The sequence below is a fragment of the Triturus cristatus genome, chromosome 3_1, assembly GCF_964204655.1.
Source record: "Triturus cristatus chromosome 3_1, aTriCri1.1, whole genome shotgun sequence".
Classification (NCBI taxonomy): Eukaryota; Metazoa; Chordata; class Amphibia; order Caudata; family Salamandridae; genus Triturus; species Triturus cristatus.
The window spans coordinates 1,046,623,633-1,046,649,062 of record NC_140583.1 but is presented as its reverse complement, the minus strand read 5'-3'; the positions used below and the strand labels follow the sequence as shown (position 1 = coordinate 1,046,649,062).

The 25,430-nt window shown below is 50.0% G+C and overlaps 1 long non-coding RNA gene across 1 annotated transcript in view; it reads right to left on the bottom strand.

The window, feature by feature from the left end:
• Positions 1 to 25,160, bottom strand: part of LOC146861483 (uncharacterized) — a 124,937-nt gene extending 99,777 nt beyond the window's left edge. Inside the window, exon 1 of the long non-coding RNA XR_014978968.1 lies at positions 25,089 to 25,160. This is a non-coding gene — a long non-coding RNA (uncharacterized LOC146861483). The remainder of the gene's footprint in view (positions 1 to 25,088) is intronic.
• Positions 25,161 to 25,430: the final 270 nt, after the last annotated feature.

Sequence of the window (25,430 nt, the reverse complement as noted above, 5' to 3'; positions counted from 1 at the left end):
TCTTCAGCCAGGCTTGCTTGAATCCAGTGGCAAAGTGAGCAAGGGACTCACGTCTGAGCATACCCTGCCAACTTATGGCGAACAAAGCGGTACAAAAGGGGGTGGTGATGGACGGAGCATCAGAACCAATCAAACACTCACACCCAGTCAACAGATCTGGGTTTGATCCATCACCGTTCTTTAGCCCACTCTGCCACCCAAGTTCAGACATGGCCATATGCAAATCAGTCTGACCCTGTGCCTCATGGGAACAGTCCAGCCCGAACTGCCAAGCCATGCCTTCCCTGGACCGGAAACAAGCTTCCTGGGACCGGTTTCTGGCATTTCAGCCGTCTTCAACCAGGCTTGCTTGAATCCAGTGGCAAAGTGTGCAAGGGACTCACGTCTGAGCATACCCTGCCAACTTATGGCGAACAAAGCGGTACAAAAGGGGGTGGTGATGGACGGAGCATCAGAACCAATCAAACACTCACACCCAGTCAACAGATCTGGGTTTGATCCATCACCGTTCTTTAGCCCACTCTGCCACCCCAGTTTAGACATGGCCATATGCAAATCAGTCTGACCCTGCTTGGCAGTTCGGGCTGGACTGTCCCCATGAGGCACAGGGTCAGACTGATTTGCATATGGCCATGTCTGAACTGGGATGGCAGAGTGGGCTAAAGAACGGTGATGGATCAAACCCAGATCTGTTGACTGGGTGAGAGTGTTTGATTGGTTCTGATGCTCCGTCCATCACCACCCCCTTTTGTACCTCATCTGTGCCAGTAGCTCCTCATGATAGGGTAGACATAATATCGAATTGAAATTATTACTCATTCATTCATTGCCAGCTGGTAGGCCCTTAATATCTTCGCATATTCTTTATGAGCCTGCACTGGCAGTCCGTCATGCCCCTGGGCCGCCCATGAACATGCCACTTATACTTTGAACAGTCTCGTCAGAGGAAATGGCCACATCTGAGTATTGGCGGCGAGCATCATCCAGTCATGCACGTTCAATGAGTTTAGAATGAAAGAACATCGATTCCAGTGGAGGTTGTTTCGGAGGCGCACGAAGCAGTGTAGAAGATTACAAATTCTTATAGGATAGCAAGCATCTTCCTCATATAAACTGAATTGTCTTCCCTGTGTTTAATGTGGATCATCTCTGAGCTGGCTGTGGACACCAAAGGAAATGAGCAGGAGTTCTTCTTGGTAGGTTTCCTTCTACATACATCCTAGCTTTAGCCTCCTTGCCAAGATAGTTAGCTTCCCTCTCTGAAGCCTCGTTGTATTCCTCAAGCTTTAGCATGATGTCAGCCAGTGTATTTTATTCCAGGATTAACAATACTCCTTTTCCAAGTCATGCAGCTCGTTTTCTAGTCTCTGGGAAAGGCACTGTATATCTTTTATTATCCCTGATTGCTTTCAGATGCAGGTACCTTTTAATAACTACCATAATGGCCACACCCGACAGCACTGAGCACAGATTTTTCATTGATGGTGAAATATTCTAACATAGCCATGTGTATTGTATTCATGAATTGAATACGGGATCTTGCAGAGCATTGGAAGTAACCTCCAACGTAATGTTTTGGGCCATGCCAATGGAAAGGATAATGTTAGAAGAGCTAGAGTATAATCAGAAAGTTTCTAGGCTTGTGCTCAATTAATGTAGTGTGATTGCCTACTTCCCTGGTGACAGTAGCTGGTTTTTTAGTGGGAGTTATGTGTTGTAGAAATACAGGTACCTTCAAGTGATTCTGGGTGCCTGGTGAACCAAATGTCAACCAGTTTGTGATCAGTGAGAATCTCCTTCAGCTGAGACACAGCCATGGGGAGAGGCTTGTAAATTCCCCATTAATAATCCGAGTGAATGCATAGCTATGGTGGTGAGGTGAATAATCTAGCATCTTCTATTCTAGTGGCCCGTGGAAACACTGCTTTGCATGATTGGTGGTTTAGTTAGAGATAGTCCATCAGAACATTTCTTTCTCAGTGGTGGTGGAATTCATCATGGTAGATGATATTGATAAGGCTTTTGTTATTCCTTTATCTTGAAAACACTTCTATTAGTCCTTTTTCGAAAGTTTCTACAAGTACTACCCATCTATGATTGGCTAGTAAAATCACACAAATGCTACCAGGAGTGATCCTATTACAACACAATAAATCTATCTCCCCATTGTTATGTTTTGAATTTACTAGCATGGAATGGTCCTTCAAATGTAGATATGGTCCTTGTACCTGGTAAAACTGCATAGTATTCCACTTTCCACACTGGTTTGCATCCAGGAATTACCTGGCGGACTATGCCTGAGCAAAAATTCAAGAGCAAGAAAGTTGACTTTAACCTCATAACAAAGCCTGGGCGGAGTATGCAGAGCTCCGCAAGCGGCGGAGTTTATTTAGATAAAAATGCAGTTTGCTGTGATTTTCAGTGCCAGGTGCACGTCCGCACTGTACAATCATTGCGAACGGCACCATGCACAGCGCAGGTGGGTGCTGCTTCCTTTCTGCCGCCCGAGTAGATTTTTACTCGAGCGGCAGCTTTCACAACGCGAACGGGTGAGTTCTCAACCTGAGCGGTCGCGAGCATACGCGACCTCCCGCAATGAGAAATCTGACCTGATTTTCCGTGCTCGCGCTCACCAACTTGATGTTGATGATAGCGAACGAGGAATAATCTCGCCGGGAGGTGGATTTTCCTCACTTGCGCTCGCCAACTTGACGTTAATGAATGTGAGGGAAAGTTTTTTTGACCTCCGCGTAACTCGGAGTGTGGAAAACTCGGCAACCTCCGCAAACGGAGAAGAGTTCACGGCCCAGACTTACTCATAACATCGAATCGCACAGAAACTCCATTTGCTCTTAGTTTAAGTATTTAGCACAGCTCTCAGACAGAACCAACTTCTGACCAATTACATTATTACCTACAGTGCTTAATTTGTAAAAGGATAAGCGTTTGGACCCAAAGTTTTGCTCAGACCCTGCGGTTGGCTCTATTGAACGTTGGCATGCCAAATATCAACACTGCCTAGTCTTGATTCTACTTCATGCCGCTTTAATCCACCTCAAGACACTCCTTGCCCCTTTATCTCACTATTGCTGGTCCCAGCTTTATCCCTTTTTCATGGTTTTTCCATCTTTTTCTTTGTCCTTCTTCCCTTTTTGTGTTTTCCCTCTCTTCATCTGGGTCAAAGTCTCCTGAGGAAAAATTTGTGCCATTCCCCAAAAATGAGTGCCCCTGGGCCCCCACCTGCAACCACGGCTCAAATTAAGCACGGATTTCCTCCAGCCACGTTTTGTGCTGCTTGCCTTTATTTTTGGCAGTATGAGCCACACTCTAGGACAATAGTCTTCTGATCACTGTGCTGGAACCTTTTCTAGATCCTTCTCTGCGTAGATTGTCAGGTGTGTTTTACGTCTTCATAAACAGTTTACGCACACACTCACGTATTTAAGGCTCCTGCCATGGTCGAAGTGGGGCTACGTTTTACGTAAGTGTCTAGTGCTATATCTCAGAGTTTTTCTAAACCATTATTCATGAGAGTGATGTCCTTCTGGCTCGTTGCATGTTTTCAACCAATAGGAAACCTACAGGATATCTTTTGTTTGTTTAAAACAAACAGTCCCTGATGATAAATGTGTTTTCTGGTCCTACTGTCCAGCCTCGGGGTTCTGATGACATTTACAATCCACTTGCACTTAGGCCTGTCGCGTCACGAGAAACACTTGATGCAATTACAGGCCATAATACATGGTTACCCAAGACATCTCCCCCCTTTGTGTCGAGACAGGTAGAAGATAGAAGAGTTGAAATAATACCTTCTTTGTAAGTAATGCCTGCGGAACTGTTTCCAGCAGCAGTTTGTCAGTTTGGACTGCACCAGTGAGATCAATTTATATATCATAAATTACACTCTCCATTGTATTACTCTACTGCAGTGGCAGCTATCGAATTACGAAGGGCCTGCGTTATTGCTCCAGCAGAGGGGTTATTCATTGAGTTTGTTATCCTATGTCCTGGCTGAACAGACCCAAAGTGGTTGTTACAGAAACTCACTTGTAAAGGGGCAGGTTCAGATACAGGAAAATACACAAATACTGAAGAGTCAGACACAGACTCTCTCTGTTTCCCTGCCTCTGTATTCCTCTCTGTCTCCCATTTCCATTCACCCTCACTCCCTTACCCATCTGTATTGCTGTTTCTCTCTCCTTCTCTTTCTCTGTCACTGCCTCTCACTCTGTCTCTTTCTGTCGTACTGTCTCTCTCTGGCTCACACTGTCTTCCCCTTGCTATCTCTCCCTCGCTCTCTCTCTACTTTCTCCCTAACCCTTCCTCTTTCCTTCACCCTCCTCCTCTCCTCTACTTTGTTGTGTACGCCAAATGTGCAGTGCATATCCCTGGCCACACCTCTAACGCTCATATACTACACCCGCATTTTCACATGCGTGATATAAATATGATCTGCCTAGATTAGCCCCATGCACATCTGTAAACGTAACTTTGTCCAGATGTACCAGTGGTTTACACCTTGGAAAGCTTTTGTTAGCTGGTGCTCTGTAAGTAAGTAAGTAGCCTTTATTGTGTATAGTTAATTAAAACCATTACAAAAGTACAAAACCAATATAACCACTCAATTTTTAGAAGGTAGGTTAAAGACTAGCGTGTTACGAGTAAAAACTGATAAAACGAGTGCGAACTGCCAGGGTAGTTTAAAACCAATGTCTTCTTGTGCTTTTGCCCAAGGCAGTGTTTTTGACTATTCTCTGGAGAGGCAGTTTGTTGATGGATTATTGCAGTACGTGGGCATATATGAATGAGCTTTGCTGTGCAGAAAAGTCAGGTGAGTTGCAGTTGAGAGAGGGGGCCTTCTGGGTGAGCAGCGAAATGGTTTCTATCCAGTGAGGTAGATGGACCAAAAAAATGAAAAAAATGGCAAGCAAAATGCCAGAAGAGTGGTTGTTTTTTATAAATTAGGTGAGGGCGTCCCGAGGCGTTCCAGGAACCGTTTCTGCGCTTGACAGTTTGTCGTCTATCAGTGCTAGAAATTTTACTAACTTGCAGTTTATCTGCGGGTCGTCTGGTTTGAAACAGGCTATCATAGCCTGTCTCCGTGTGCCGATCCCAAGCTGGTTGAACTGCTGTTTGAGCAGACAAGACCTCTCCCCTTCAGGCTAGTGCATGTGTAGATCAGGTGTGCCATGTCCTCGTTTCCGTTGATGCACAGGCAGCAGTGAGAGGGCGTTTGCCCCCTCAGCTATGGTGGCATATGCGGAAAAGGGCTTTGGGGGGGGGGGGGGGGAGCGGCGACCAGCGGAAGGCTTGCCCCCCCGGGGGGTTTTGGGCCGGGGGGCAGCCGGAGCTCAGTGGGCTGGTTGGGCTCTTTTGGGCTAGCGTTGGGCTTGCTGGGCTGGGGTTGGGCTGGTTTTGGGCTGGGGGTCTTTATAACCGGCCACCTTATGTCACGAGCCACCATGTTGGTGGTTGTGACACGACAGCCGGTTTGCAGGGTACACACTGGGCTTGTTTGTTGGGCCTGTGGCTTTGTTGTCTGGTTGACCGTGTTGCGGCGAGGCATCCATTCGGGAAAGCGGGCGAGACATTGGTGGGGCGGGAGGTTTGCAACGGACGCGGCTGCCCAGGAGCATTTGCAGAGGGTATAGCGCGCTTGGAAGATCCGCGGGTGCTGGAGGCCATCCGCCTCCTTGAGGACGAGGGCCGCACAGACCTGCTGCGGCCCGAAGCGAAGGTGAGGTCCCCTAGATGCGCAGCGAGTGGCGTCGCAGCGGCGGTACTCGCCTGCAAGCCGTTGCGCACAGTGAAGCGGGTAGCAACGGAGGGGGGGGACGTGGCAGCGGCAGTGCCGTTGAAATGTCGGCGTGGGGAGGCGGGGCGCGGTCCCGAGGCCCCCTTTGAAGTTTAAGGAAGGAGCGGGGAGGGCCATGCAGACAGGGGACAGGCAGATGCCGCGGGAGGCACAGCAGGCGCGGGGAGGCGGCGCCCAGAAGCAGAAACGGGGCAATGGGTGGGGCAGTGCGGGGGACGTGCCAGCACCGGGAAGCGAAGGGGGGTCCTCTCCTTTGATAATTGACAGCTCTGAGGAAGGGGAAGGGGGGGAGGGAGCAGGGGGGTTTTGTGGGGGGTCAGAGGGTCCACATGGAGGGTCTACGAGCACGGGGGTGCAGGCCAGGCCGCGGAGCCCGGGGGTGGGGGAGGGGCGGGTGGGCAGGAGGCAGGGGGGTTGCACGAAGGCCTCCGGGGGAGGGAGATGCCGGGGGAGGGGCGGGGGCGGCAGGCTTGGTCTTGCCGCGGTGCGGGTCTGTGCTGGCTCTGGATGCGGCAGACAGGCGCGGGGGGGGTGCTAGAGGGCCCGCGCAAGCAGTGGTCGGTCGGGGGGGCCTGGGGGACACGGCGGGAACGTCGGGTGTCGGGGGGTGCGGGGGAGCCAGAGGGGGTTCGGGGGGGCGTCGCGATCCACCGGGAGCTGGAATCTCTGGTGTGGAGTGACGGGGAGGAGGGGGCAGGTGGCTGAGGGGAGGGGAGTGGGGCTCTCTGGGCAGTGGAGGGGAGTTCGGGGCATGGCGGTTTACACCTTCGCGACGCGGGGGTCTTTCGTCTGGGACCAGGAGGGGGGGATCCCGGGGGGACTCTAGGGGATGGGGCGGAGCGGGGGACAATTTTAACCCCGGCATGTTGAACTCCACCTATTTTTTTCGGCAGGAAAGTGTGGCGAGGTGCTCGGGAGAGCAGCATGCGGCTCCAATCCACCGAGGGGATGGGCCGGCTCTGCCTTATGCAGACGGTCACACTCCCATGAGGGACCTGGCAGTGGCGTCATACGGGAGGTGGGGCGGTAAGTCCCCGCCAGCCCCACCCCGAAGGGTCGATGCAGCCATCGGGGGATGGGGGCATTGGTCCGTCAGTTCAGCATGGGACCCAGAAGAGTGGCACGCAAAGCGGAGGAGGGAGAGTGTGGATTTAGGAGAGCTGCTCCGCACATGTAGGGAACGGGCTGGGCTGAGCAGGCTAGAGCCCGCGGAGGGCGGCCTATGGCAGGAACACATGGGGGGTTGGACACCGGGGAGGGTGGCGCGCAGTTGGACTACGATGAGGAGAGCGTGGAGGAAGGGGAAATACTGGAGCGAAGGTGGGGGAGGGTCAGGTTGGGGGGGGATCGGAGTAATGCTCCTTCTAGTTTCTTGCAGGTCGCACCACAGAGGCCCAAGACAGATAGAGTGACGGCCCCCTGCTCCACTGGTTAGGCGGTGGGATCCGGTGCGGACGCCGACCTTCACGCCAGGTAAGGCACGGAACGGAGCGGGGAGCGGGTCGGGCAGGGCCCCTCGGGACTGGGTCTCGGTCGGCACGGATGCGAGGGGGGGAGGAGACGGGGGTGCGTTTGAATAAAGGAACGTTTGTGCGGAACACTGGGGTGGGGCCAGACGAGGCGGGTACAGGCGGGGACGGGTCCTCGGGCAAAGAAATAGATGGGGGGGACTCTCAAGGATGGTAAAGAGGGGAAGGAGAGTCATGATGTCCCGGTGCGCAAACTGCCGTATATGGGCATTACGAAACCCTTGGGGGCACACTTGTTGTTGGCTACCAAGGAGAAGATATGGAAAGGGGAGTACGTGGATATCCTGAAGCTCCTGCACCGCGAGCTGACGGCGAAGGAAGGGTCTAAGGAGGAGGAGCAGGAGTTGGCCAAGCGGCCGAGAGTGCCACTGAATATCGAAAATTGGTCGACGGGTTTCTTGATTTTTGCCAGTGTCTACTGCACAAAGTACCTGGATAGGTTGGTCGCCCTTTTTAAATTCATGGACGTGATCCCGCGGGCTCAGGTCACGTATGGGGGTTACGCGTGGTCGCACTATGACGAGGAGTTTAGGGTGCGTTTGGCCTGGGACCCGGAGGCGAAATGGGGGGAAATCGACTCGGATCTGTACCAGCAGACCATGGGAGGGGCGAAGTTTGGCAAAATGATTTACACGGCCAGCGGATTGCCGCTCGCGCCCTGCCCCTTTCCAACCCGCCCCACCCGTGGGTGGGGTGGGGCAGGGAGAGAATACCGTCGGTGCCACGGTGGGAGCATGTTGGGACTACAACAAGGGCGTTTGTGCTCGACAATATTGCAAATTCCGGTAAGGAATGCTCCAAATGCGGGAAGCGTCACCGGGTGGTGCAATGCTGGGGAACGGGGGGTGGCAATCAGGGTCAGCAGTCCGCGCCGATGGGGCAACAGTCAGGAGGCAGGGGAGGCCAGGGGACTCAGGGCAAGGGCGCTTACGCCAGTTAAACAGGACCGGCTGGAGCCCTTCTTGGCGTCTTATCCGCGGACCGAAGACGCGGGGCTGCTGCGACAAGGTTTTCGGGAGGGTTTCCGGCTGGGGTACGAGGGTCCGAGAATCACCAGGTGGGCCGAAAATATGAAATCGGCCAATACGCATAAGACGGTGGTACGGGAAAAACTGGGCAGAGAGGTACGGGAGGGGCGGATGGCAGGCCCCGTTCGCGAGACCCCTATACGGGACCTGATCATCTCCCCCATAGGAGTGGTGCCGAAGAAGGATCCGGGACAGTTTCACCTGATTCAGCATCTGTCATGGCCGGAGGGGGCGTCGGTCAATGATTACATAGCGGCGGAACTGTCGTCGTATCTTACTCCTCAGTGGATGTGGCGCGGCTGTTGGTGGCGACGGTGGGGGCGGGCGCCCTTATGGCGAAATGTGACATCAAGTCAGCTTTCGGGTTGTTACCGGTGCACCCGGAGGACTACCAACTGTTGGGTACACAGTTCGACGGTGCCATTTTTTGGACAAGGCTTTTCCCATGGGGTGTTCGATCTCGTGCGCTTTGTTTGAACGCTTCAGTACCTTCTTGCAGTGGGCTTTCTCGTGGCGCACAGGCAAAGAGACGGTGACGCACTACCTGAATGACTTTTTCCTGGTGGGACTGCCCGGTTCGGCGGACTGCCAGCAACAGCTGGACGGTTTTACAGAGCTCATGGGTTACCTGGGTGTGCCCCTGGCGCCAGAGAAGACACGGGGTCCCAGCACGGTGCTGTCATTTCTGGGCATAGAGCTAGACTCGGTGGCCATGGAGGCACACTTGCCGGGAGACAAAAAGGTGCACATGCTGTGGTTGGTGGACACCATGCTGGTGAAACAGAAGGGGATGGTGCGGGAGGTACAGGTTCTTTTGGGGCATTTGAATTTCACGTGCCAAGTGGTGCGGGAGGGGCATACTTTTTGCAGACGACTGGGCCGGGCCCTGTCTGGTTTGACACTACCGCACCATCATCTGAGCTTGTTGGCAGGGACGAAGGAGGACCTGCGCATGTGGCGGGCCTTCTTAGAGCGATGTAATGGTATCCGGAAGATTGGGAATGGGACGTGACCATATCCTTGGACGCGGCGGGAGTTGGCAGGTTTGGTTTGTACTGGCAGGGGAGGTGGTGCGCGGAGGTCTGGCCACCACACTGGCAGGACGGGGGGAAGAACATCGCTTTCTTGAAACTGTTCCCGCTGGTAGTAGCAGTGACGGTGTGGGCGCGGGAGCTAGCACACAAAAGGGTGATTTTCAGAGTGGACAACATGTCAGTGGTCCATGTCGTCAATAGGCAGTCAGCTAGGGACCCACAAGTGCTCAAGTTGTTGAGGGTGTTTGTGCTGCAATGTTTGGAACATGACATCTTGTTTTAAGCCTGGCATGTGCCAGGGGTGGACAATGACATTGCGGATGCTTTGTCTCGTTCACAGTGGCAGAGGTTCCATGGGCTAGCCACGAAGGCGGACAAACGCAAGACGCCAGTGCCAGCGGGACTGTGGTCGGAAGGAGAGAAAGGGTCGTACAACTGGTAAGAGGGTCTGTAGCCGTTTCCATGTGGAAGACATACGAGCAAGCATGGCGGGAAGTTTTGGACAGTGGGGCGGGGCGACATGACGATTGATGGGTGAGGGACGAACAGGTAGTGCAGTTTATTCTGGTGATGATGGACAGGGGGATGTCGAAAGCGACGATTGCAGGCAAGTTGTCAGCCATAGCATTTATGGGGAAATTGTGGTGGAGCTTTGCGTCGTCGGCGGGGGAATTGGGCGCACGTCTATTAGAAGGTTGGGTGCGGGAAAGGGGCGCCAAGGCCCGTCAGCGTCGTCCCATCAAGGCGAGTATTCTTGTCGGCTTAATACTGCTCTTGCCCAGCGTTTGCCGCAACCAGGAGGAGACCACTTTGTTTTCCACACTCATGTCGTGGATGTATTTTGGGGCCTTTTGGGTGTCCGAGCTGGTGGGGCCGAGGGGGAAGCCAGGGATACGATGGGGGGAGGTAGAATTGCGGTCCAGGGAGGTGGCGGTTCTGTTGCAGCACTTGAAGACCGATCAACGGGCGGTGTGCCCAGCGGGGTGGGGGGAGACTTTGTCGTCCAGGTTGGCGGTGGCGGTGGCAGCGGGGGAGGTTTTTCGACGGGTTGACGGGGAAGGGTGACAGTGGCCCAGCTGCTTTGGGTTCTTCGGCACGCCCTGCACGTCATGGGTGAGGACCCCAGACTTTTTGGGACGCATTCTTTTCGCATAGGTGCGGCGACGGATGCAGCCAGGAAAGGGTGGGGGAGGGAGGAACTTATGCGCTTGGGGAGGTGGAAATCGGACTACTACAAGAAGTACATCAGGTTGCGGGGTGTCGGAATGGAAGAGGAGGCATGAAGTGCTGTTCCCTTGTTTTACATGTGCGTCTTTTCAGGTGCGGTGGCGGGGCCGGACGTGGCCGGTTTGTCCATCCTCATCTTAGGACACTCTTTCGTGAAGCGAGCGGAGCGTTCCGAATGGGACAAGAACAGGAATCTTAATTTAAAGTTGGATCCTAGGCTTTTTCTTTGTCATTGGCAGGGAAAGGGGGGCATGAGGTGGCAGGAGCTATTTCCGGCTTTGAACAAGGTGGTCGGGGGGGAGTTTGTCCCGATGTTTTAGTCATCCACTTAGGAGAAAACGATCTGGTGCAATGCAAGGGCCCGGCGTTGTTGAAGCAAATGAAGCGGGACTTGCTGGAGATTCGGAAACAGTGGTCAGGTTGCCATATCATATGGTCTGAGTTTATCCCTAGGAGATTTTGGAGAGGGGCTGAGCGGCCGCCAGCCATAGATAGGGCGCACAGGAAGATCAATAGGGACATGAGGATTTTCTGCGATAAGGAAGGGTTAGGTAGGATGGAACACCCGGAGCTGTGCTATGCAGCGGTGTATTTCTTTAGAGAGGATGGGGTTCATCTGTCTCGATATGGCATGGAATTGTACATAGTACAGCTGAAGGAGGCTTTGGACAGGGCTATTGGTGTGTGCAGATATCCGAAGCGTCAGGATGCCTAAGGGGGGTCGAAAGCTGTCAGTCCCGACTTTAGAGTGGCGTTTTTTCCTAGGTCATTGGGGATATAATGAGGTATGGTTACAGTGTGATAGAACATAAGAAGTTACCTAGTTAGGTAGGTGTAGAAAAGTTAGGAATTGTAAGTTTGTGTTTATAATTGTTGCAGGGGGAAAACATGTTTAGGGGAGGGGGTGGGGGGTAAGATAGGAAGAGACTATATTTAGTGAGGATTAGTTTTGTACGACACAGGCCAAGGGATGTTGTTTGTAAGGTGCACCTGTTTCCAATAAAGCAGCCTTTTTCACACCAACAAGCTAGTCTATGGTCTGTGCTGCCCCCTGTTTGGCCCAATAGGGCTTTGGGGGGCGGACGACCAGCGAGAGGCTTGCCCCCCCCCGGGGGCAGCCGGAGCTCAGTGGGCTGGTTGGGCTCCTTTGGGCTAGCGTTGGGCTTGCTGGGCTGGGGTTGGGCTGGTTTTGGGCTGGGGGGTCTTTATAACCGGCCATCTTATGTCACGAGCCACCATTTTGGTGGTTGTCACACGACAGCCGGTTTGCAGGGTACACACTGGGCTTGTTGCTTTGTCCCGCCCTCCCTCCCTTGTTTTTTTTTTCTTTGGGTCACCTCTATTTTAGTTTTCCCTGTTGGTTTAGCCTATTCAGTTTTCGGTTTGGTGGTTTTCTTGAAAGTAGGGGCATCGGGGGGGGGGGGGGGAATTTGTACGGGGTTGTCACTGGAACAGGTGCTGGTGCGGTGCGCTATGCTGCTGGGGGTGTTTTTTCCAAGGTCATTGGGGTTATAATGAGGTATGGTTACAGTGTGATAGAACATAAGAAGTTACCTAGTTAGGTAGGTGTAGAAAAGTTAGGAATTGTAAGTTTGTGTTTATAATCGTTGCAGGGGGGAAACATGTTTAGGGGAGGGGGTGGGAGGTAAGATAGGAAGACTATATTTAGTGAGGATTCGTTTTGTACGGCACAGGCCAGGGGACGTTGTTTGTAAGGTGCACCTGTTTCCAATAAAGCGGCCTATTTCACACCAACAAGCTAGTCTGTGGTCTGTGTTGCCCCCCTGTTTGGCCCAATAGCTGGGAGTTTTTCTAGTCAATGTTTCAGGACTCTCTCCTTGGTGTTCCTAGAGTATCCCAGGCTGAAATATCGCTGTGGACTAAGCGATGTGAAGCCATTGATTGTCATCCAAGCATAGCTGGTGCTCTGTTTATTGTACAGTTCTAAGAAGCTCAAAACAGAAAATTTCCCAAAAAATAAAAGCATGGAATCATTGGCATTTGCTTCTTCTCAATGAATATGCATCTTTAACAAAGTCTATATTGTCTAAATAAACAGACGCCGCTGTGATTACCATAAAATATTGAACTGAAAATGACCTAATTTAATTTAGTCTTGGGTCTGTACCTGAAGCTCAATGCGTAACTGGACAGTACGGGGTGACTGTTTAAGGAATTAATATGCACATCTTTGAAGTTATCTACAGATTTAAACTGCGTTGAGGCGTCATCAGACAAACAAGCTTTTTAAAACCTGTCACATGGACTAAGAACATATGGTACATTTCCCTCCCCATAGATTCGAGCTTTAGCTTCCTTGCCAAGGTAGTTAACTTCTCTCTATGCAGCTGCAGGGGGATAATTACAACAAAAGGCCGGAGAGCGGTGTTACGTCAAAATTGGTACCGTCGCGCTCCGAAATTTTTATAACACTGGGATACGCCATATTTACAAGAATACGGCTCACCCCTGTGTTTCCCCTAGCACTGGCACTAATAAAGCTGCATAGTGCTAGTGCAGGCACCCTTCAGCCATAATGCATGTTGTCCTAAGTCGGTGGCTGCAGGTGGGGTTTCACCGGTACTCATGTTTGGGGACTGAAACGTATTTTTCATCATCAGATTTTGACCCAGAATGAAAGAGAAGTAGATGCAGAAAATAGGGAAAAAGCAGTGGGGCAGCTAGGGGTGGGCGGGGGCGAGCGCAAGGTAAGTTTTCTCTCCCTCGTCGTCTGTCGCCTCCCCCCAGCTCATCGTCTGTCTCCTTCCCCCGCACATCGTCATCTGTCGCCACCTCCTGCCCCCCGCTCTTACCTCTGGTCAAACTCTGGGAACGTCCACTGGGAAAGAGGGAAGAGAAAATATGGAAACCCATGACAAAGGGCGAAAACACAGATAAACAGAGCCTGCAGACTGTGATAAAGGAATGTGGAGTGTATGGTGGTAGATAAAGGAGGCATGAAGTGGGAGCAACATTACATAGCCTCGCAGGGCACAAGTCCTAAAAAATGAAGTGGGCGGACCAACCAAGTTAGGCAGTATACAAGTGACATCATGGTGCGTGACATCACATTCAAATTCAGCATATTTTTGCTGTGCCTAAATTCTTGGGAGGGCAGACGACATCCACCATGTGAAAATAGTGGGTGGACGCCATCTAACCGCATGTACCCCTGACTTGTGCTCTGCAGTCCTCAGTATTCCACAACCCCGGCAACCCCGGCAATCAGTAGCACCAGCCATGGTCTTCTGAGAACAATTTAGTACCAGGCACTTATTCTTTTACAAACTAAGCAATGATTCTCAGGATTTTCAAAAGCAAATTTACAAGACTTAAATCAATTTTTCCGGAACCACTTTCATGTTACATTACATCAGGCAGCGAAATAGATGCGTACCATATGAAGACTATTTTTTACCTATTTGGCAGATTACAAAGTAATAAACCTGTTGCATATTAATACATCTTACCATTATTTCTTATCTATATTATTAACTCTATAGTACTTTATTGCCAGTGATGGAAAACTTAATTTCCCCTAAAAGTTAATTATTTTGTTCAAATAAATTTGTCATAAAAAATATAAACATATCCACGGCTTAATACAGCAGTTAAAATCCACATACCCTATTAATTCATAACTGCTCCAAAGACTCAGACAGTACCACCCTGGTAAAACACTACTATAATTTACCCTATTCACCAAATATTTCGTTAGTCCATTCTCGTACAGCCGAACTCTTAAGAAGGGGCTAATATAAATTGTTAATGTAAAAAGTTCTAAACATTCAAGATATGCATTAATAAATGTACCCACTTTCCATGTACAGCAGAGGCCAACCTAGGCACCCTCACCATGCCTGTAACAGTTAATTGGACAGTGTATTTATCTTTACCCCGCTGACTTTGTGGACAGTCTCCTGAGCAACGGCTGACCCCTAAGCTTTCAAAAGAATATAACTTACTCATCGTGATATAAACAACATATGTCATCATAAGTGTGAATTTTTATTCTTAAGGGATAAACTAGCTACAGGCGCACAAAACTGCGAGTCTGTCGCAATGTAGGGCCTTTAAATTTTAATCGAATTAAGAAGTTGTTTTACATTGTAGTTTTCAATTAGATGATGCTGATTCAGAAAAAAAGACAAAATTCCTTCCTGACAGTGATATGAAACCCACTCAGACCCATACACAACTACATTCAGAATCTAGGGCCCTATCATCCTTCATTACAACAGCGGGAGAGTTTGAATTTTGCTAACTTGCTTTTGAATTTGCCACAGTGACTTCTGTGTTTTTCAGCAAATGAGGAGAAGAGAGGAGATGAAAACGGGTCTGAGCCAGTGGTGTAACACTGGTCCCTGTGGCACAGGAGGCCCCACACCTCCTTACTTCCCCCAACCCTTCAAGGGGCCCCACTCAGCCCTAGGCCACTGAATATTTGTGCGATATGAACTACCTGGGTCCCTCATCACATCATCAAAGAGTTCGCCCAACCCAACAGCAAGTCCACAGACATCACCCCTCCCAGGACCTCTGCGGCAGACTCAGCACTTTCTTCCATCACAAAATCAAGACCCTCTACGACAACTTCGATGTCAACAACCCCCACAAGGAACCCCCTCCTACCGCTCCCAGCAGCATGCAGCCAAAACCTTGACAGCTGGACCGCCTTCCGCATCGAAGACACCCTGAGGATTATGAAGACCACCCACTCCGGGCTCCCCATAGACCCCTGCCCCCACCATATCTACCGCAAAGCCACAGACATCATCGCCCCCGAACTCCAACGTATCATCAACCGCTCCTTCGAGATCGCCTCCTTCCCTGACGACTGGAAACATGCCGAGATCAACCCTCTCCTGAAAAAACCCTCAGTGGACCCCACCGACCTCAAGAATTTCAGACCGATCTCCCTACTCCCTTATCCGGCCAAAGTCATGAAAAAGGCCGTCAACAGCCTACTCGCCGTCTTCATCGAAGCAAACAACATCCTCGACTCCTCCCAATCAGGCTTCAGAAGGAACCATAGCACCGAAACCACACTCCTCGCTGCAACCGACGGCATCAGCGCCCTCCTTGACAGAGGCGAGACCGAGGCCCTCATCCTTCTTGACCTCTCTGCGGCCTTCAACACTGTCTCTCACCACACCCTAGCCCCCAGACTCTGCGATTCAGGAATCCGGAACAAGGCCCCGGACTGGATCCTCTCCTTCCTCTCTGGCAGAAAGCAACGAGTTACACTCCCTCCATTCCCCTCAGAACCGACTCCAACCACCTGCGGAGTTCCACAAGGATCCTCCATCAGCCCGACCCTGTTCAACATTTACATGGCCCCGCTCGCATCCATCGTCCGAGCACACAGACTCAACATCTCATCGTATGCAGGCGACACCTCACTCATCCTCTCCTTATCCAACAAACCCAACGTCACCAAACTCAACTTTCATGACGGAATGGAAGCCGTCACCAGTTGGAGGAAGAACAGCTGCCTTCAACTGAACACGGACAAAACTGATATACTAATCATGGGTGCACACCCCGAGGCCTGGAACGACACCTTGTGGCCCACCGCCCTTGGAGAACCCCCTAACCCCACAGACCACGCACGCAACCTCGGAATCATCCTGGACTCCGAACTCAAAATGGACCACCAGGTCAACGCCACAACTTCCTCCTCCTACCACATCCTCTGCCTACTCCGCAAGACCTTCAAGTGGATCCCCCCCGAACACAGGAAAACTGTCCCACATGCCCTCATCAGTAGCAGGCTGGACTATGGCAAAGCACTATATGCCGGGATCAACAAGCACCTCACAGACAAACTCCAGAACGTCCAGAATGCCGCCGCCAGACTAGTCCTCAACCTACCACGCCACTGCACAGCAAGGATGTTGTGTTTGTGCAGGAAGGCACCTTCCTGCACAAAAAGAATAATTAACCCCTTTGGCGCTGCGCAAATTCCCCCGCGGTGCGGGCGAATTAATGAGTGGGCGGGGTTCAGACGGCTCCCGGCCGTCCTCTGCACACGCCCACCGTGACGTCGGACGGCCGGGGGCCGTCCGACACATGGAAGGAGTTAATGGCAATTTGCTCCTATGTGTGCCGCAGAAAGCAGCACACATAGAAAGAGCAGAAAATGAGGAGAAATAAAAGTATTCCTCCTCGTTGCCCCACTATAAAGCATCCTTTTGAAAGGCGTTAGTTTTTGGTGCTGCATTGTATTTACAGATCCCTGTAAATCTGAGGCAGTGTCAAAAAGCAATGAGTTTTGCGTGGGAACGTCCACAGAAACATCCATCGCACGCCCCTTTGCCACAGAAAACTGCGGCGTGGAGGGCCTTGTAAATATGGAGCAGGGCATTGCGCCACCGGACCGTTCGGAAAAAGTGACACTCCGGTGGCGCAATGCCCTTGTAAATATGCCCCCCATAACTTTTCAACCAACTTCATATTCCTATTTGTAAAACCTACAGGAATTTGCATTGGAAAAACACTTGTCAGGGTGAAATTTGACCACAATTCGAAATGCTGAAATAAACTCAAACCCCTTTTGGACCCATGTTGACATTTTCCGCGGACTGAAAATTAGCTGGTAATAGAGAGTGCTTAGAAGGCTGATGAAAGCAGGACTTTTCCAACAGAAGACAAAGTGAACATTTTGACAACAAAGAAAAGGCATGTTAGACATCTGCTTTTACAACAGGGATATTAAAACCGAGGTTGAATATGAATAACGGTGCACTAAAATGATGCCAGGTCCTAAATGCAAAGTGCCACAGGGCCTTTTACGGGAAAGTCCCAATTACTTACCAATAATTTTCATTACTTCATGCACTACTCTTTCTCATCCCTGTACTCGCTGAATTGAGAAGACGTGCCTTCCAGAGACAGGTAAGGTTTGAACCTAAAGCTAGGGGTGTGCGAAATTTGCCTACATTTTCTTTAGTGTAATTACACTAAATTTCTGGAAAATTATGCAAAATTATGTGCAATTACATGAAATGCAAATCCGTCATTTAACGCTATATTTCAGTGTAAAATGCATTCTTGCATCAATTTTTGATGTGCAAAAATAGATAAAATAGCCACATAATAAAATAGTGCAAAAAACACAATTGCCGTACACATTAGTAGCTTGCGTTCTGGTGATTTGCATTGTTCTCGTGCTCCCATGCTAGATTTGTGCCATGGTCAGTGGCGTGATTAGGGCAGTGGCGTGATTAAGCCACTGGCATAACAGCATCATTTCAGGAAATTTGTGTAACCAGCACAAATCAAAATTCCCAAAGTTACACGAATGACGCCAGTGTAATGAAGATTGCCCTTATCTAGTTGGGACTTGACCCTGCTTCCACCTTCCTCGTCCCTGTCCTTACTTAAGGATAATAACGCTCAGGTGTTGACCCAATAACCACAGAGCCCGGGATGCAGCAAAAACAAATATGCTATTACACTCAAACACCAACAGCTTGGAACACGTGAGAAAGACAATGATCACTACCAGCCCCCAAAACATCAAGACGGTAGCGTAAAACAAATGTATGGGTATGAGCCCAAAGGGCAACTCAGCCAGTCTCAGACAAAGAAACCACACTGGCCTCCGCCAAGGATGCTGCCACAACTCTGGTGGATTTTTCCTGAATCCCTCAAGGAAACTTCTTGACCATGGAAGACAAGCCAGAGAATAGTCAATACAATCCAATGACTTAAACTAGCTGCAGTTGCCTTTGAAGGACTCTGAAGATTGAAGCTACTTTCTCTGATTCAGATAAATGAGCAATGCTCGACAACCACCTAATGAAGGAGGGATCCATTATTATTATTTAGTTCACAACGAAAACCGGGTAGAAATGTCTTGAGAAGTATGAAAATGGGAAGAAATCTTGAGAGTAAACCCAGGACCTTGTCTTAATATCATTCTTTTAGGAATGATTGAAATCTCCAGAAGAAATGACCAAATTTCACGGCTCATCCAATGTGCGTCCATAAGTGATTTTTACTAAAATAGCAGCCTTCACTGGGAGCCAAAATAGTAGATTAGAAGATAAAGAATAAAATGGAGAACCTTTGCAAACTTTCTAACACTGTTGGCGGTCCCAGGAGGAATAGGGGTAGGGGAATGCACTACAGGATGTTGGTTGCAGAAACTCTTAAGAAGCCATCTAACCAAAGGAACTACTGTAGCAACTTGACGCCATGATTCGCAGAAGGCACAAATGGCAGATGTTGGACTTGGCCCTTTTGGCAGGTTCACCCCTAAACTTTTTGCCTGTCTCTTAGCCTTTTCCCTTTGTAATGTTAGTGGTTTTAGGCCTCTAGGCACTTTAGCACTGTGTCCCAGTGTAAAGTGCGTACGCTCTGTGTTACATTTAGTGAGACTGGCCTGCCCTCCCATAGGAATGCATGAGGATGTGTGTGTCCGTGGTAATTTCTGGTGTGAGAGGAGTGCAGGGTCGAGCTTAGTATGTGCGAACTCGTGAGAATAAATGCTGCGCAATGGTGTGCGCAGATTTATTGTGACTGGTGGAGATGTGCCACTTCTAGAAGTTGGCATTTCTGTGTGCTATTGTTCCTGCCTACCTGATGTGGAGTGCATGTCTGGCTTTTGATTGACAGGCGCTGGATGGGGTGGGGAATTCTAGGAGCCAGGGTGAGTCAGCCCAGTGGTAAATAGAGAGATCTGCATCTAGATGGGAGGGAGGAGTTGCACCTGGGACCTGAATAGGACTGTGCCTTCCCTCCACAATGCTGGCTCCACCCTCTGTGGTGCGTCTGACCACCTAGCCCCCACCTGACAAAGGGAAGAGGAGCTGAGCACAACAAAGTGCTCCAAAGCTCCCCCAAACCAGTTGCATCTGGTTTCCCCCAGCCCTGTGCTGTGTGACAAAGGACAGCTGTGTATAAAAGAAGGGGCTGTGACCCCATGAAACTGTTCTCTGTTGCTCCTGACTTGAGGGGGGCCTGCTGCTGCCATGCTCCAGGAGGAACCGCCACTAGGGACTGCCTCCCTGCTGGAGGGCCCTGTGAGCTGGCCTACCTGGGCCCAGCCCTTTGCCCCCCCCCTTTTCATCCTAGAAGGGCTTCCTTTGTACTACAGCGCTGGGGAGCGCTTTACTTTGCATTTCTGAAGAGCGCTTGACTTTTTGTCCTTGGGAGCGCTGTGTTCTGCCCCAGGAGGACTGCTGGTGGCCTGCAGCCCAGGTTGCTTTGGGTGGGATTCCCCTGATTGGCGTGGGAAGGGCGGGAGCCCACCCTGCGTTGTTGCAGCTGATTTGTACTTGTAACCGGGCGGGTGCCCACCCCACATCTTTGCTGGTTTCTGAGCGTATTTAAAAGGCGGGTTCCCACCCCGCGTAATGGCCGCTTTATAGAACTTTAAAACAGCGGGAGCCCACCCCGCTGTTGTGCTTGCTGAAAGAGCGGGTCGCCACCCCGCTGATAATTGCTTTCTTTGGCGGGAACCCACCCCGCACTGAGGAACCGCCAAAAGAAAATCACCGCCGCGGCCGGGTAAAACAGGAAGTCAGGCCGCGTATTGCCTGACGTGGGGCGGGACTTCCGCTTTCCCGAAGGAAGCCCCGTGCCCTGGAATCACCAGGAAGCAGGGAGAGGACGTGCTGCCTGCAGCTGGGGAAGCCGTCTGGAGCCCCGCGGGCTCCCCAGCAAAGTCCCGTGTCCCCGGTGAGGGACCGGGTGATGCTCGAGGGCTGGGGAAGCCTTGCGGCCTCCTCCGGCTGTCAATAGCCCCGCGTGCCGCCTAATCACTTGGAGCCTCGGAGGCTCCACGGAGAAGCCGCAGCCGTCACAGAAGAGCCAAGGAGAGGAGCAGAGTACCGCGACAACCCGGTGAGTGGGGTTTCATTGTACCTAGTTGTGGGTGCCTCACCCCTGCCAAAGGGAGCACCTGAAGAGCCGGCCTGATTTCCTTTGGGGGCCATTTGTTTGACAGAGTCCCAGAGTGGGGCTCATGAGGCGTGGAGAGTGCCAGTACTTATTTCCCTTTGTAATTATCGTCACAGCTGCCCCGCCTGACAGTGGGAAGCTGCAACGGAGGGCCATAGTGGTTTTGGAATTCTAGTGGGGCCCAAGAGGCCCCGTGAGTGCCTGATTTTATTGCCACATTTTGGTCACAGCTGCCCTGCTAGAGCGCAAGCAGCTGCAACGTTTGGGGCACATTTGTTTTGTTAGAGTCCCAGTGGGGGGCAGAGGGTGCCAGTGCCCATCTTGGTGATTACACAGCTGCCCAGCACTTAGTGGGCAGCTGCCAAGTTTAGGCCTGAACTTTTGCGGACTCTACGTTTGCTGCATGTGCAGCCAGCCCTGACACTGTTGGACATAGGGCGTTCGAGCCCTGTGAGAGGCCAGTTGGCCTGGGGCCACTTTTCATGTGTTGTGCCCCCACTTGGGGCACACTGTGTTTATGATGGTAATTACATAGTGTATTTATACTGTGATGCCTATTGCGTAATGTGATTTATGCCTAATGTGATTCTTGCGCAAGGTTATTTGTGCATACTATGATTTCTGTTGCAGGAGAATCCGAGTACAGTGGTTGGCAGTAATTACTGCTGGTGTTCTACATCTAGTATTTGTACTACATTTTTTTTATAAGTCCTACATTTGCTATTTCCACTTTGTGACTGTTCTGACAGTGGCCCAATTGGCCCTGTCATGTGTATATAATCCCCTGTAAATACTGCCCGGTGCCAGTTGCAACCGTGTACATTATGTGATTATGATTTAATGTGTTTATTATAATATAAAGGCTATTTTTATATATAACCGTGTGTGGGGTTCCGTTTGTGGTGTACCAGGGGTGTTGTTGCTGTGTGCGTGCGCAAACGCTTTACACATTGCCTCCGGGATAAGCCTGACTGCTCGTGCCAAGCTACCAAGGGGCTGAGCAGGGGTTATCTTTGGCGTGTAACTCCCTTGCCCTGACTAGAGTGGTGGTCTCTGCCTGGCTTTGGCGTAAGCCTTAGCCAACCAGAGATCCCATTTCTAACAGCAGACATCTGGACTTTGAAAATAGAAGGAACCAATAAATTTAGAAAAACATCCCTAAGGAAATTTAGAGTATAATAGGGATCGCAATCACAACCCCTCCTCCTCCTCTCAACCTTCAAGCCGTGAAGGGAAATTGGTACTCATCTGGAAACTGAAAAAGAAATGGACATAGAGGAATGTGAAAGGGGGAACTACAACTGCCTGGAGAATGCTTGTAAACAAGTGGCAATATGGCCAAAAAATGCCAAAAAAGATCACTGTCGCCACCCCCCTCTGAATTTTCTTTACCTCCTTTTAAAGCAAGTTGGCTGGAGTGAAAGACTAAAGAAGCCTCAGAGGGCAGGACGGAAACAATGCTTCCATGCCCTTGTGCTGTCTGACACCACTTCTCTGAACAGAATGGTGGAAGAAGTGCAATCTCGCAGGAGGCCGCAGCTGAACCCTTACCATCTGAAACATTTCCTGTGAGAGACAGTATGCCACTGAGGAGGGAAAACTCTTCTGAGGTGGTCTGCTTCCAGCTTCTCTCTCTCCCTGAGAAGTAGATAGCCCACAGTGATAAAAGATTAATCTCTGCCCAGGAACAAATCTCCTGAGACACTTGAGCTAGTGCAGGCTACTTTGCTTCCACCTTATAATTTACATATGTCTTTGCCACTTGGCTATCCATGCAAACCATGACTTCCAACCACAGAAGGAAGGGAGGAAACTCCTGAATGGACTGAAGAATTGCTCAGACCTTCCTCCAATTTGAAGAATAAGTTGCCCCCATCAGCGACCAAAGGCCCGACAATTCAGGTCCCTAAAGGTGTCAATGCAATCCCAAAGGCTGCTCTCTGTGGTGTGAATAACAAAGACTGGTGGTGATGGGGGAATCCATGTCTACCCTTTGTGGGACTATCCACAACTGAGACCCTGAATAAACTCTGCAGAAACTGGAAAAAGAGTCTTCATCTCCTTGGTTTCTGGGCACTAATATTAGAGGAGATGGCTAAATGTGAAAATGTGCTGTGGAACCCTCACACTAGTGGCAGCCGTGATACCCTGAACCCATAACTAGTCATGGCCCCAAAGCCTCCTAATAAGTCTGCAAAAGTTTCAGATATGATCTAAGGCATCTTCTTCACAGATCTGTCCTTAAGAGGGCTCCAATTAAGTTCTTTTCCTGTGATTTCTCTACAGGTAGAAAGATTGCTGGTCTTCCAATATTCGGACTGAAACTTTAAAAAGAAGCAGCAGAAGTTAACCTGTTGGTTAAGTAAGAAAAGATCAGAACACCTTCCAAAAGAATTGAAGCCATCACAGGAACTTTAGGAACACCGTTGGGGCAGCTACGATGCCAAAGGGAATTACATAGAAATGGTAATGAACGTTCATTGCTATAAACCATAGAAATCGTTGGCTGTCTGGATAATTCGGAATGTGGATATAAATATCCTTCAGAGTCGGTGTTAATAGATAGTCTCCTGGAGATACCAGGGCAAAGACTCAGGGAAGAGTAGTCAAGTTGAAGGAATGTGTCTCACAAACTGTAATCTGTTTTTCTAACCAGGATAAAGATGGAATAAACCCCCTCCTTGAGAACATGGAACATGTCTAATGACAAAGAAGAGAAATGACTTCTCTTAGCGGTGACTTTTGGCGTATCGGAAAACAAGGAAGAGGAGTGACTGAAGGAAAGCTCATCTGGGGATGAAGGGCATCAATAGAATGTCTTTCTTTCATTGCTTTCCGGACTCCAGCTTCTTGAACTAGGAGATTTCAGGGGACGAGGAATTGCTGTACACAACGCTCCATGGGTCCTGGAGAGGCATGGCATTGCTGCTGTTGTTGGGAATGCTGCAAATATAACTAGGAATTATTTTACAGTGTGAGCCTCCTCTCCCCAACCACAGGCTACAAGCCCAACCTCGAAAGAGCTGTTTGTCCTCCGGAATCCCTTGTGGTGCTCTCCATAATAAGGATCTGCAAGGAGCAAGAAGTCACTTCTAAAGGTTGCAGGGTGTTCCTCTCATACACACATTTCTGGATTAAGTCACTTAAGTCAGGCCCAAATAGTTTAGAGCCAAGGAAGAGCAGAAGATTGAAAAGAGCCAGCTGACCTCTGACCTCCTTCTTTTTCCATAGTCTCATTCCAAGGTGACTTCTGGCCGCAATTGATGCTCCACAAGCCAAGGACCAAAGGAGTTCACAGGTCATATCCGAAGAAAAGTGGGTCATGGGTTCCCTTGTACCTTTCGGAATACACTCAGATATACAGGATATCTTTAAATGCAGTCCGGGTAGCACATGCAGCACAGGTTTTGGCAAGTTGAAATCTAGATAAGAATGTTTCAGAGCACCCTCTAATTTCTCATCATTCAGTGGAGCTTCATCCAAAGTCAGAGATGAAGATGAGGACATATTAGACAGAATAGAGTTAAACTTGGAAACTTGAGGAATTCCTCCGTAACATCAACCAGTGGGTATCCATTAGACAATAAATGGAGAAATTCAGATCTGTCAACATCCTTCTGCTTCTTTACAAGATTGCCTTTAATAACCCTGTGAATCTTCAAAGAATCTACAGCAGGGGTTTCGTAATGGACATAGAAATCGACTGCTCCTTCCAGTTCAGCATCCAGTAAATCCATATTTTGGCAAACATGGAAAAACACTTCCTACAGCTGCGCCCTTGGATGTACTCGTCCATTGGAGGTGGGTCTAGGTCCTCGCCACATTAGAGTCCATATCTAAACGCTTATCAGGGGAGGCTTCCTCGTGAGACCCTAAGGCAGCAGCCCCAGTATCAGCAATAAACTCCTGTCGCTCTGCACGGGAGATGCACATCATTTCCTCATCTTCAGGCGGATTCAGGTTCTCTGAGACATGATGTTTCCCTTCAGTGCGCTTGAACCCTTCCATATTGCCTACGACCAGAAGCACCTAGCTCCGCGTGCATAGGTTGCCAGGCAGTGCAAGGTGAAGCCTCATGATACACTGCCCTGTCTAAGTCAGTCAAAAATCTATAAAAAATTAAGCAAGACTGCACAACTTCTTAAAATACATTTTAAAGCAGGGAATCAAGTTTGCTGGCCCTTCACTAACTGCCTGGCCCAGACACAGCACCTGAACGGGGCAGGGAGGACCCACACCCTGCAAGGGCTCCAGCAAGGACTGTAACTCTCTCTGCCTGTCCCAAGAAAAGCATCTGAGAGGGTGCAGCACGGTCCACATCCACATCAGCCCTCTATGGCAGGACCAGCATAAGGTAAATGTGCTAATTTTGCCTGGTCAATGATGTTACAGAGACAGAAGGAATAACCGTAAAGATTGCAATGACCCCTAACCATCTACAGCCACAACACCCTAGCAGTGCCGCTCGCGGTCCATGGTGCTAAGAACAAACTTTCATAGGGCTAGCATAAATATCAATTATTTAAAAAAGATACAAATAATTTACCTCCATGGCCAGGAAGAAGTTATTGGAAGGTCTATCCAGACGAACGAAAAGAGGTTGTAGCTGAAGAGACTGGTCTGGGACAGTAAGCAAGGTTAGCAACAGAAAGGGAAGCAGGCTCTTTTTCAGGGAAATGAAGCTTTGAAGCCGTTGCACAACATTTACACTCACAAGTTAACTGTCTCTGGGAGGCGTCTCTCCTCAGGTCACTAAGGACTGGGGTGAAGAAGATGCATGTGGAGGTGATGGTAGAATATACCACAAGTGCTATGTACATCGGTCCACACACAAGATGAAATATACGGAATTGCTTGGATAAAAAAAAAATCTTTAAATAACCTCATT